Genomic DNA, 12295 nt, shown 5'->3' with positions numbered 1-12295 from the left:
ACCCAAAAAAAAAAAAAAAAAAAAAAAAAAAATCACCCTCTCCCAAACATTAAATAAATTGCAAGGTGGGTACCAAAGTAAGATCCAATCCTTCTCCCGCGGTAATTGAATGATCTCTGATGGAAGTTTAAATCATGACTGTCTTTCTAGATGGCCGTTTGGTAACGAATCAACATCCTTAACGGCCGCGATGGGCGCAAGCGGCGGGACTGCCGAGAACCGAGTTGTCCGTCACCCTCCAGCCTCGCGCCTGTGTCCCCGCTTGGAGCCCCAGCTCCTGGGACTCGGGCCACCGAGTCCGCCAGAGCTCCGGGAGGCGCTGAAGCGCTAGGCGAGGGTTTGACAACGACAAGGTCACTTGCAAATTGCCTGCCCAGGGTGAAAAGAGCTTCAACTCTGTGGCCAAACTGCAGAACCTGAGGAGCTTGGAGGAAACGCGAACAGTTTCATCCCGTAGACCGTGCACCAAGTTGAAAAGCCACTGCGGGAGAGGATGTGGAGCCGGCTAAGGCCCAAAATTCTGACAGTGATTCGCGACATTTTATGACCCGTTCTTGGCTGTTCCTCCGCAGATAACAGCAGGTCACCTAAAGCAACCTCACACAAACAGGAACTGCGCGTCCCCTTCACAAACGAGTCCTCAGCGACGAGCGCCGGCCTTCCAGCTGTAGAGCCAAGACAAAGAAAATGATCAGGAATAAAGAGGGGCATTACATAATGATGGGTCGATTCCCCAAGAAGCGATAACAGTCTTTAATGTGGATGAACCTAACAACAGAGAGTCAAAATTTGTGAGGCAAAGATGGATAGAATTGAAAGGAGAAATAAACCAATCCTCTACATAGTTGGTGACTCCAACACCTCTCTATCAGAAATGGACAGATCCAGCAGGCAGAACATCAGTTAAGGATGTAGTTGAACTGAACTGCACCATCAGTCAATTGGATCTGTTGACATCTATAGATTACTTCATCCAGCACTGCAGAGTATACATTTTTCTCAACCTCACATGGAACACTCACCAAGATAAACTACATTCTGGGGTGTAAAACACACTTTAACAAATTCAAAACAGAAATAATACAGTGTACTCTCAGACCACAATGGAATTAAACTAGAAATCAAAAACAGAAAGCTAGGGCTTCCCTGGTGGCGCAGTGGTTGAGAGTCCGCCTGCCGATGCAGGGAACGTGGGTTCATGCCCCGGTCTGGGAAGATCCCACATGCCGCGGAGCAGCTGGGCCCGTGAGCCGTGGCCGCTGAGCCTGCGCGTCCGGAGCCTGTGCTCCGCAACGGGAGAGGCCACAACAGTGAGAGGCCTGTGTACCGCAAAAAAAAAAAAACAAAAAAAAACAAAAAAAACCCCAGAAAGATAGCTGCAAAACCCCCAAATAACAGAATTAAATAACACACTTCTAAATAACACACAAGTCAAAAAACAAGTCTCAAGAGAAATTTTAAAAAAAATTGGAACTAAATGAAAATACAACTTATAAAAATTTGTAGTATCCAACAAAAGTGATGCTAAAGGAAAATATATATAGCATTGAATGCATGTGTTAGAAAAGGAAGATCTAATATCTGTAAGCCTCCACCTTAGTAAACTAGAAAACAGCAAACTAAACCCAAAATAAATAGAAGAAAAGAAAAAATTAGAGCAGAAATCAATTAAATTGAATATAGGAAATCAATAGAGAAAATCAAAGAAACCAAAAACTGGTTCTCTGAAAGATCAGTAAAATCGATGAGCCTCCAGCCAAGCTAATCAAGAAAGAGAAGACACAAATTGCTAATATCAGACATGAAAAAGAGGCCAGCACTACTGATCCCACAGACATTAAAACAATAATAGAGGAATATTATGACAACTCCATGTGCACAAATTCTGTTGATCTTTTTAAAGAACCAAATTTAGGCTTTGTTGATTCTCTCTATTTTTTTTTCTATTCTTTATTTCATTTATCGTTTCTCTAATCTTTATTATTTCCTTTCTTCTGTGACATTTGGGTTTAGTTTTCTCCTCTTTTTCCAGTTATTTAATGTAAACAATTAGGTGATTGATCTGAGAAATTTCTTCTTCATTAATATATGTATTTACAGCTATAAATTTCCCTCCTAGCACTGCTTTGGCTGTATCTCATAATTTTTAGTATGTTGTATTTTTTTTTAAACATCTTTATTGGAGTATAATTGCTTTACAATGGTGTATTAGTTCTGCTGTATAACAAAGCGAATCAGCTATACATATAGTATGTTGTAGTTTTATTTTCATTTTCCTCACGCTATTCTCATTTCCCTTGTGATTTCCTCCTTGACCCATTGGCTCTTTAAGTGTATGTTGTTTAATTTCCACATATTTGTTAGTTTTCTATTTTTTTCCTTCTGTTATTGATTTCTAGTTTTATTCCATTGAAATAAGAAAGGTACTTTGTATGATACCAATCCTTTAAAATTTATTAAGTTTTGGCTGTGGATTAACATATAGTCTATCCTAGAGAATATTCTATTTGTGCTTGAGAAGAATGTATTCTGCTGTTGTTCAGTGTTCTGTATGTGTGTTTAGGTCTACCTGGTTTATAGTGTTGTCAAAGTCCTCTGTTTCCTTATTGAGCTTCTGTCTGGCTGTTCTATCCATTATTGGAAGTGAGGTATTGAAATAGTCAACTATTATTGTAGAATTGTCCACTTTTCCCTTCATTTCTGTCAATTTTTACTCTATATAACTTGGGGCTATGTTATTAGGTATTCGTTTATAATTCTTATATATTCTTGATTAACTGAAACTTTTATCAATATATAATATCTTTTTTTGTCTCATAACCTTTTTTGACAATCTATTTTGTCTGATAATAATATAACAACCTCAGCTCTCTTTTGGTTACTATTTTCATGGAATCTCTTTTCCATCCTTTTACTTTTAATCTCTTTGTGTCTTTGTATCCAAAATAAGCCTCCTTGAGACAACATGTGGTTGCATATACAAAATATATATATTATCTGCATGAGGAAAACTACAAAATTCTGATGAAAGAAATCAATAAAATCTAAATAAATGGAGAGATATTCCATATTCATGAACAGGAAGACTCGTGTTAAGATATCAGTTCTTCCTAACACGATCTATAGATTCAACACAATCCCAATCAAAATCCTACCAAGGTACTTTTAGAATACCAACAAACTGATTCTAAAGTTTATATCAAAGGCAAAAGACCCAGAATAGCCAAAACAATATTGAAGAACAAAGTTGGAGGACTGACATTACTGACTTCAAGACTTACTATAAAGCTACAGTAATGAAGATGGTGTGTATTAAACAAGAAACAAATAGATCAATGCAACAGAATAGAGAGCCCAGAAATAGACCCTTACAAATATAGCCAACCAATACTTGACAAAAAGGCAAAAGCAATTCAATGGAGAAAGGATAGTCTTTTCAACAAATGGTGCTGGAACAACTGGACATCCACATGCAAAAAAAAGAATCTAGACACAGACCTTATACTTTTCACAAAAATTAACTGAAAATGGATCTTATACCTAACAGAAAAATACAGAACTGTACTCCTAGATGATAATATAGGAGAAAACTGAGGTGACCTTTGGTTTGGCAATAGTTTTTATTTTTATTTATCTATTTATTTTTGGCTGCACCATGTGGGATGTGGGATCTTAGTTCCTTGACCAGGGATCGAACCCACGTCACCTTGGAACCCACTCCGCATTGGAAGCATGGAGTCTTAACCTGGACTGCTAGGGAAGTCCCCTGGCAATAGTTTTTAGATACAACACCAAAAACACAATCCATGAAAGAAAAAATTGATAGGTTGGACTTCATTAAAATGAAAAATTTCTGCTCTGTGAAAGACAGCTTTAAGAGAATAAAATGACAAGCCACAGACTGGGAGAAAATATTTGCAAAATACTGTTTCTAGTAAAGGACTTGTAACCAAAATATACAAAGAACCCTTAAAACTTAATAATAAGAAAACAACCCCATTAAAAAGTGAACCAAACATTTGAACAGACACCTTACCAAAGATGGCAAATAGCAGATGAAAAGATACTATTTCAATATCAAATGTCATTAGGGAATTGCAAATTAAACAATGAGATACCACTATACAGCTACTAGGATGGCTAAAATCCCAAACACTGACAATGCCAAATACTGGCCTGGACGTGGAGCCACAGGAACTCTCATTTATTGCTGGTGGGAATGCAAAATAGTAGAGCCATTTTGGAAGATAGTTTGGTAGTTTCTTACAAAGGTAAACATAGTTTCACCATAAAACCCAGCAGTCATGCTCCTTGGTATTTACCCAAATGAGTTGAAAACTATGTCCACTCAAAAACCTGCACACAGATGTTTATAGCAGTCTTACTCACAATTCTCCAAATGTAGACACAATCAAGATGTCCTTCAATAGGTGAATGGATAAACTGTGAAACATCCATACAGTGGAGTATTATTCAGCAATAAAAAGAAATGAGCTATCAAAAAAAAGAGCTTGGAAGAAACTTAAATGCATATTGTTAAATAAAAGAAGCCATTCTGAAAAGGCTACATATTGTATTATTCCAACTACGAAATTCTGGAAAAGGCAAAACTATAGAGACAGTAAAATGGTTGGCGGAAGTTATAAGAGGAGGGATAGATGAATAGGTGGAGTACAGGGGATTTTTAGGGCAGAGAAACTATTCTGTCTGTACTGTAATAATGGTTGACATGACATTATGTATTTGTTAAACCCTTTGTACATAGACTGTACAACACAAAGAGTGAACCCTAATGTAAACTATAGACTTTAGTTAACAATAATATATCAGTATTGATTTGTCAATTGTAACAAATGTACCACACTAAAGTAAGAAGTTAATAAGGGAAATTGTGTTGGGGTGGTAAAATGGGGGAGAATGGAGTATTTTGGAATCTGTACATTCTGCTCAATTTTTCTATAAACTTAAAACTGTTCCCCCCCAAATAAAATCTATTAAGTTTTTAGGGGACTTCCCTGGTGGCGCAGTGGTTGGGAATCCCCCTGCCAATGCAAGGGACATGGGTTCGAGCCCTGGTCTGGGAAGATCCCACATGCCGCGGAGCAACTAAGCCCGTGTGCCACAACTACTGAGTCTACGCTCTAGAGCCTGCGAGCCACAACTACTGAGCCCACGTGCCACAACTACTGAAGCCTAAGCACCTAGAGCCTGTGCTCTGCAACGAGAAGCCACCGCAATGAGAAGCCCGCGCACTGTAACTAAGAGTAGCCCCCGCTCACCACAACTAGAGAAAGCCCGCACACAGCAACAGAGACCCAGTGCAGCCAAAAATAAATTAAATAAATAAATAAATAAATTTATTTATATATATATATATTTTTTCTTGCGGTACGCGGGCCTCTCACTGCCGTGGCCTCTCCCGTTGCGGAGCACAGGCTCCGGACGCGCAGGCTCAGCGGCCATGGCTCACGCGCCCAGCCGCTCCGCGGCATGTGGGATCTTCCCGGACCGGGGCACGAACCCGTGTCCCCTGCATCGGCAGGCGGACTCTCAACCACTGCGCCACCAGGGAAATCCCCCATCCTTTTTTATTTTCAGTTTTGATGTCAGTTTATATGGTCTATTTTATCAAAGTGAGCTAGAAAAGGAATTGAAAATATTTCTAGATGCTAGTCCTGGGTGAATAAGATATATTTTTCTCCACATGTTGTTCCTTAAGTTAGACCTGGAACTTTTGCCAGTGGTGGCAAGAACAGTACCAACGATAATTTTACCTATCTTCCCACATTTGTGCTGCTTGGCACATTACATAAATTGGAGTTGACGCAGCTGTGACGTCGGAGAATGGGTTTTATGTGGGGCCTTTTTCATGGAGAAGTGCTTTGTCTCCCTCTGGTGGACAAACTCATCTTTGCAACGTCAGCGGTAATTCTCACTTTAGGATCACCAGGGGTGCCACAATCCGAATGTGCTAAGCAAACACCACACACACACACACACACACACACACACACACACACACACACACACACAATTAGACTGGTCCCTGGGCAAAACTGTCAAATAATTTCAACCCAATTTTGATACTCTATGTATTTACCAAAAACTTTCTCACATATTTTCTCATTTAATCCTCTCAAGAACTTGTTAAAATGAGTTTTCCCTCTTCTCTTGAGTACAAACACTCACCTAAGAACACAGAGCCCTTGCATATCTTAGGTGCACATTCAGACCCTGCTTTTCCCTTCATCTTTGTGTTCATTAAATCTTACAGTGCCAGGGCTTCCCTGGTGGCGCATTGGTTGAGAGTCCGCCTACCGATGCAAGGCACACGGGATCGTGCCCTGGTCCGGGAGGATCCCACATGCCGCGGAGCGGCTGGGCCCGTGAGCCATGGCTGCTGAGCCTGCGCGTCCGGGAGCCTGTGCTCCGCAACGGGAGAGGCCACAACAGTGAGAGGCCCGCGTACCGCAAAAAGAAAAAAAAAAGGAAACTACTATGAAGGGAAAGAATGCATCACATACCTGCCACGTGTGGGGCTGTGCTTGCCACTGGTTGGAGACAGCCACTCAGTAGCTCTGAGGAACTGCTCTGAAGAGGTGGGCGAGGAGCCAGGATACACATGACTTTGTTTTGGCTGGGAAATACGTGTAGTCAGGCATGCATCTTGGTAAAAGATCACTGCTAATCACAAAGAACAGACATCTCAAGTTAATGATTTTAGGTTTTTCTGTGTGTGGGAAGATGCAAGAATCTGGGGTCATTGAAATTCTTCCTGAGACTTCCGTAGTGGTGCAGTGCCTAAGAATCCGCCTGCCAATGCAGGGGACACGGGTTCAAGCCCTGGTCCGGGAAGATCCCACATGCTGTGGAGCAATTAAGCCCGTGCACCACAACTACTGAGCCTGCGCTCTAAAGCCCGCGAGCCACAACTACTGAAGCCCGCACGTCCTGGAGCCTGCGTGCCACAACAAGAGAAGCCACCGCCATGAGAAGCCCACGCACCGCAATGAAGAGTAGCCCCCGCTCGCTGCAACTAGAGAAAGCCCGTGCGCAGCAACGAAGACCCAACTCAGCCAAAGAGGAAAAGAATAAAAATAAAAGACATTCTTCCTGAGATATGCACCTAATTATCTAGGGGCCAAAGCACAGAATGCCTCATCCTGTTTTTTCATCCTGAATTCCCCTTAGGGTGCACTGTTGGTGGGTGACTGTGGTGGGTTGTGATTTAACCCACTTGTATAACTGGGTGATGAGTGACGCTGTTTATTCTTTTTTGTTCACAGTCTCTCCCCTTTTGGTCATAAATTCGATTAAGGTTTGAGAGGCATTTTATGACAAATTTGTCCCATGGTGCTAGGAAGTCTCATTCCTAGGTTTAGTGAGGATTTAATTGAGAGCCCATTCAAGTGCTATATCTAGATCCGGTCCTGTTAATAACCTAAAAATTCTCTGGATCATCTGTCTTACTAGTCTATTATGATCCGGGAAATGTTTCTCCCTTGCTGCTTCTTCCTATATATATTAAAATTAATTTTATACAGAGCTATATATGTGATCAATTGCCTCAAGATGTTTAGCTGTCATCAACTTTGTCAGAGAGCTGGTTACACAGCAGGTGATGCAAGAAACAACAATCATAAAATAACAGGATATCACTAGTAACTAGTGATACTAGTATCACTACTAGTAACATTACTAAGATTATAGTACAGCAGCAAGAGTCACAAAGCATAAACAGTTTAAAAACTACAAAGGGAGATCAATTAGAACAATGATTAGTATAACTAGTTGCAACCTGGATCATAAAAAAACACCAAGTCCAGAGGGGAGCCAGACAAAGAAGCCAAATTCTGGATGGATCAGGTAGAGAGAAATAGATGTTAACTAACTATAACTTAAGAAGGCTTATCATCACTTATTTGACAATGCTTCCCATGTAATTTAACCAAATAAGTATAATTAGTTTAATACCTCTCCTTGAGATGTTTCAGGGGCCCTCTGAAACATCCCAAAGTTAGCTAGAGGTCAAAAGAACTCTATTTAGAATCTGATCTGGGGAAGTTTGTCAAAAATATCAAAAGTTTTAAAAACAGTTGATCAATTAGGATCGTAGCGTAGATCACTGTGAAACAGTACTTATTCATTTAACCAAAGTGATAACAGAAGATTTCAAAGGCAAATATAGAAAGTTACAACAGATTACTTAAGAGGTAAAGAAACCGTTATCAAAAGCAGATATTCCAAAAAAACTTTGTCCTCTTAACAGAAAGAATAAAATTCTAGTTTTGTACAACCTTACTTTTAAGATTCATTTATTTAATTTGTTCTAATCCTAGCCAGGCCTAACCATACACAAAACTCTTTTCTCAGGGTTCCTTTTCCATAAGCTTTCTATAACTTCCTTTTTTTAATCTTTAACCTTAGCCTCCATTAGGACCCCATCAGCAAGTCTTGGTCTTATAAGGAGTTCCAGAAACTTTTCCTTTTTATCCGCCAGCTGTTTTATCCATTCCTGTATAAAAGGCTTTGGGGTCCCCAGTGAGGGGTCCAGCCAAGGAACCCAGGCCCTTTTGTCAATGTTTAACTTGATTAATTGGCCTAACTGTTGCTCTAAGCAATTGCTGATGGGGTCTCTCAGTGTAAATTTTCCCTTCCAGCCCCTTTTTTCCAAACTGGGGTAAATAGAGCAAACTTGTTTGGGGCCCTTTAATATTGGGTGGACCCACAGAGGGTCCCTTTGGCTCATCCAACCTTAAGTAGTGCTGTTTCAAAAGCTTTGTTTCAATCCCATGAATATCCAGGCCACAGGACTTTCCCCTTAATAACCCTTTCTATTCCCTTGTTAACCTAATTAACATTAATTAACCTAATGTTTTATTAGCATCTGTAAGACCCAGTGAGGGAAGCTGATTTCACAAATTCAAATCGGCTTCCCGAACAGATGTTTTTTTCTTTTTTTAAACTAAGGGAGTCCTTAAGGTTAGTCATTACATTTCTTTGTGTCCACCTTTTAATTTGGTCTTTCCATAGCTACCAATAAAATAGCTGTTTACGAGGAGAGCTCTCTAAAAATTTAAGTTTAGAAGTTTAGAAGTTTTTCCAATTTAAAGGATCCATGATTTGGCCATTGATGAGTAGGATCTGAATAGGGATTCAAACGAGTAAGACACAAGAGGTGTCCCCACAGGATCGTGCGAAGGATGCAGCCCTCACAAGATCCAGAAAGTTTATTTGCAAAAATAGTCTAAGAAAGTAAAGGCCTTTATTGTACAGGTGGATCCAATGAAAGTTGACATGATGAAGGCCCCTTATGGATTGGGAACCCTTATGACAAACTCTCCTGAGAGCTGACAGGGCCAAAGGGACTGCTCGGAATCCTAGTCTCTTCAACTGGCTTCCAAATGTACACTGTATGAGTACCTTCCAGATGGCAGAGGCCAGAAAGAGTTTTCTCACTGATCAACAAACCAAGCTCTCAAGACAGAACAAGATGCCTAAGAAGATCAGGTACCTTTACATCTCAAAGGCACAGGGAGATAATGCAAGTTCCTCCTAGAAGCGTGTCTGGGTTTCTCCCTTCAGCAGACTAAAACCACCATGGGTGCTCAAGCACTGGATGGCCAGTTCTAATGTGTACAACCCCAGATGAGCGTATCTTTAATTAATGAATGGGTTTCTCTACCGGACTGCTGCATGGTATGAGGACTTGCCTCCACCACTCCTGTAAATTTCTCAGTTGCCTGAGAAAGCTGTAACCAGCTGGGAGGAGCATTTTGTCTCTTGTTTTGGAGCTAAAAGCTCTCATATGGTGTCTTCATTTTTATTCCAACAAACTCTGTTAAAGTAGCCCATTCAAGGAAAGACACCAGGTTAGCCCTTACCTAATCACCCAGTCCAAACCTTCCCAGTGTCTTTCAGCTAGACAATTTTCTCAGTGCATTTGAACTGAGCAACCTTCCCAGTGTCTTTCAACTGAGAATTCAGGTACCTCTTCTTGAACTGCCTTAAGTTCAAGGAAAACCTACTCCTCATAACAAGTTTACCACCCACTGAATAAAACTCAGAATCGTCAACCAAGACGGGAGATCCAAGACCAAGAGAGACTTACCCAGTCACTGAGGAGGTCGATGAGCCTTCTCTAAAAAAGTTTCCTTATGTCCTTTGATCCCATCTGCTGACCTCAGTCTCCAGGCAATCACCCATCTTCCTTCTCACTGTAGTTTTGCTCTCCTGTTGGCTGAAATTTGCATTTCCCCAAGACTCATGATGTTATCTTTTCGTGTACATATGGACCATTACTTACATCTTCTTTGGTGAAGCATCTATTGAACTCTTTTCCAACGTTTTTGTCTTATGAGTTTCTTGTATATTCTTATATGTAAGTCCTTTGTCTGATTTATGTATTGTAAATATTTCCTCCCAGTCAGCAGCTTGCCATTTTCTTTTCTTAATGGTGTCTTTTAAAGAGAAGACAGTTTTAAACTTGAAAAACTTCAATATGTCCATTTTTTCTTTGATGGTTAGTGACTTTTGCATCCTAAGAAATTTTTGCCTAACAAACTTCGAAGAGATTTTCTCCTATGTTTCCCTGTAGAACTTTTACAGTTCTAGTTTTTATGTTTAAATCTGTAGGCCTTTCTGAGTTAATTCTGTATATACTGTGAGATAAGGGTTAAGGTTCTTTTTTTTCCCATAAGGATATCCAGTTGTTCTTGAACCATTCATAGAAAAGACTACTTTTCTCCCATCAAATTACCATGACACTTTAGTCAAAAATTAATTGAAAGTAAGGTGGGGCTCTATTTCTGGACTCTGCTCCCTTCCATTGATCCATATGTCAATCCTTAGGCCAATACTCACTAGCTTGATTATAGTTTCATATAAGCCCTGCTATCAGGAAGGATAAATTTGTTCTTCTTCAGAATTATTTTAGCTATTCAAGATTCTTTGCATGCTTATGTAAAATTTTAAATCAGCTTGTCTGATTTTAATGTCTGTCCAAAAAGCCTGCAGGAATTCTGACAAGCATTGCTTTAGAATCTATAGCTCAGTGGGGAAAAACAGATATCTTAAAAGCACTGTCCTACAATCCATGAATATGGATTTTGTCCATTTATTTTGGTCTTTAAAAACTTTCCTTCAGTAACGTTTTGAAGTTTTCAGTGTACGGGTTTTTTACACTTAAAAATATTTTGCCCCTAAATACTTTTTTGGTGCTATTATAAATTATTTGAATTTTGTGGACAGTATAATTTGTTGACATAAAATTGACTTGTTAATGTTATTTCCTGCAATCTTGATAAATCAATTTAGTACCATTTTTGTAGTCCTTAGAGTTTTTTTGGTATGTGCTCATGTCATCTGTGAACACTTTTTATTTCATTCTTCCCAATCTTTATTATACTGACGAGGACCTCATATACAAGTTTGAAAAAAGTAGTGAGAACATACATTCTCATCTTGGTGCATCTCTTAGGGTCAAAGTATTCAATATTTTATCCTTATTTATGATGTGACCAGTAGGTATTTTTAAAATTCCCTTTATTAGGTTGAGGAAGTTCCCTTCCATTCCTTGTTTGCTGAGAGCTGTTAGTATGAATTTTGTAAAATGCTCTTACTCTACCTATTGAAACGACTATGTGGTTTTTCCTCCTTAATTCTCTCACTATGGTAAACAATACTAATTGATTTTCAAATATTATACCAACCTTGCATTCCTCCTACTCTGTCTTCATGTAAAGTTGGTATAATATATGAAAATCAACTGTATAAAAAAATTCCTTTTTATACATCGTTGGATTCAAATTGCCAACATTTTGTTAAAGACTTTCAGGACTTTTAAAAGGGTAATTGATTTAGAGCTTTCTTTACTTGAAATACCGTTGTCTGAGTTTGGTATAAGGGTAATGCTGACCTCATAAAAGGGTTCCCTCCTGCTTTCTAAAATGTAAGATTGGTATAATTTCATCCTTAAATGTCTGACAGAATTCACCAATGAAGCCATCTGGGTTTGGGATTTTCTTTGTGGAAAGGGCATTAATTCAATTTCTTAAAACAGATTAAGGGACTATTCATATTTTCTATTTCCTTTCATGTCTGTTTTGGTAATTTGTGTCTTTCAGGAAATGTACCTCTTTCATCTAAGTTGTCAGAATTACTTGTCTGTAATGTCTAAACAAAAACAAAGGGGACATAGGCCAGACCTACCTTTGGGTGAGACCCAATTCCTGACTACACATCGACAATGTAATTAGGAGATACGTGATGAAGTATGTAGGGGTGAGGAGTCAAC

The 12295-nt window shown here is 39.4% G+C and overlaps 1 protein-coding gene across 1 annotated transcript in view; it reads right to left on the bottom strand.

Moving 5' to 3' along the window:
* LOC112396026 (uncharacterized) overlaps window positions 1–6882 on the bottom strand; it is a 15132-nt gene extending 8250 nt beyond the window's left edge. The window contains exons 1-2 of the mRNA XM_024739498.1: window positions 6525–6882; window positions 74–665 (exon numbers count right to left, since the gene is read on the bottom strand). The gene's annotated coding sequence lies outside the window, so the exon portion shown is untranslated. The remainder of the gene's footprint in view (window positions 1–73; window positions 666–6524) is intronic.
* Between the last annotated feature and the right edge of the window lie 5413 nt (window positions 6883–12295).

Source organism: Neophocaena asiaeorientalis, unplaced genomic scaffold (assembly GCF_003031525.2).
Source record: "Neophocaena asiaeorientalis asiaeorientalis breed wild unplaced genomic scaffold, Neophocaena_asiaeorientalis_V1.1 scaffold597, whole genome shotgun sequence".
NCBI lineage: Eukaryota > Metazoa > Chordata > Mammalia > Artiodactyla > Phocoenidae > Neophocaena > Neophocaena asiaeorientalis.
This window is presented reverse-complemented; position numbering and strand designations above follow the sequence as displayed.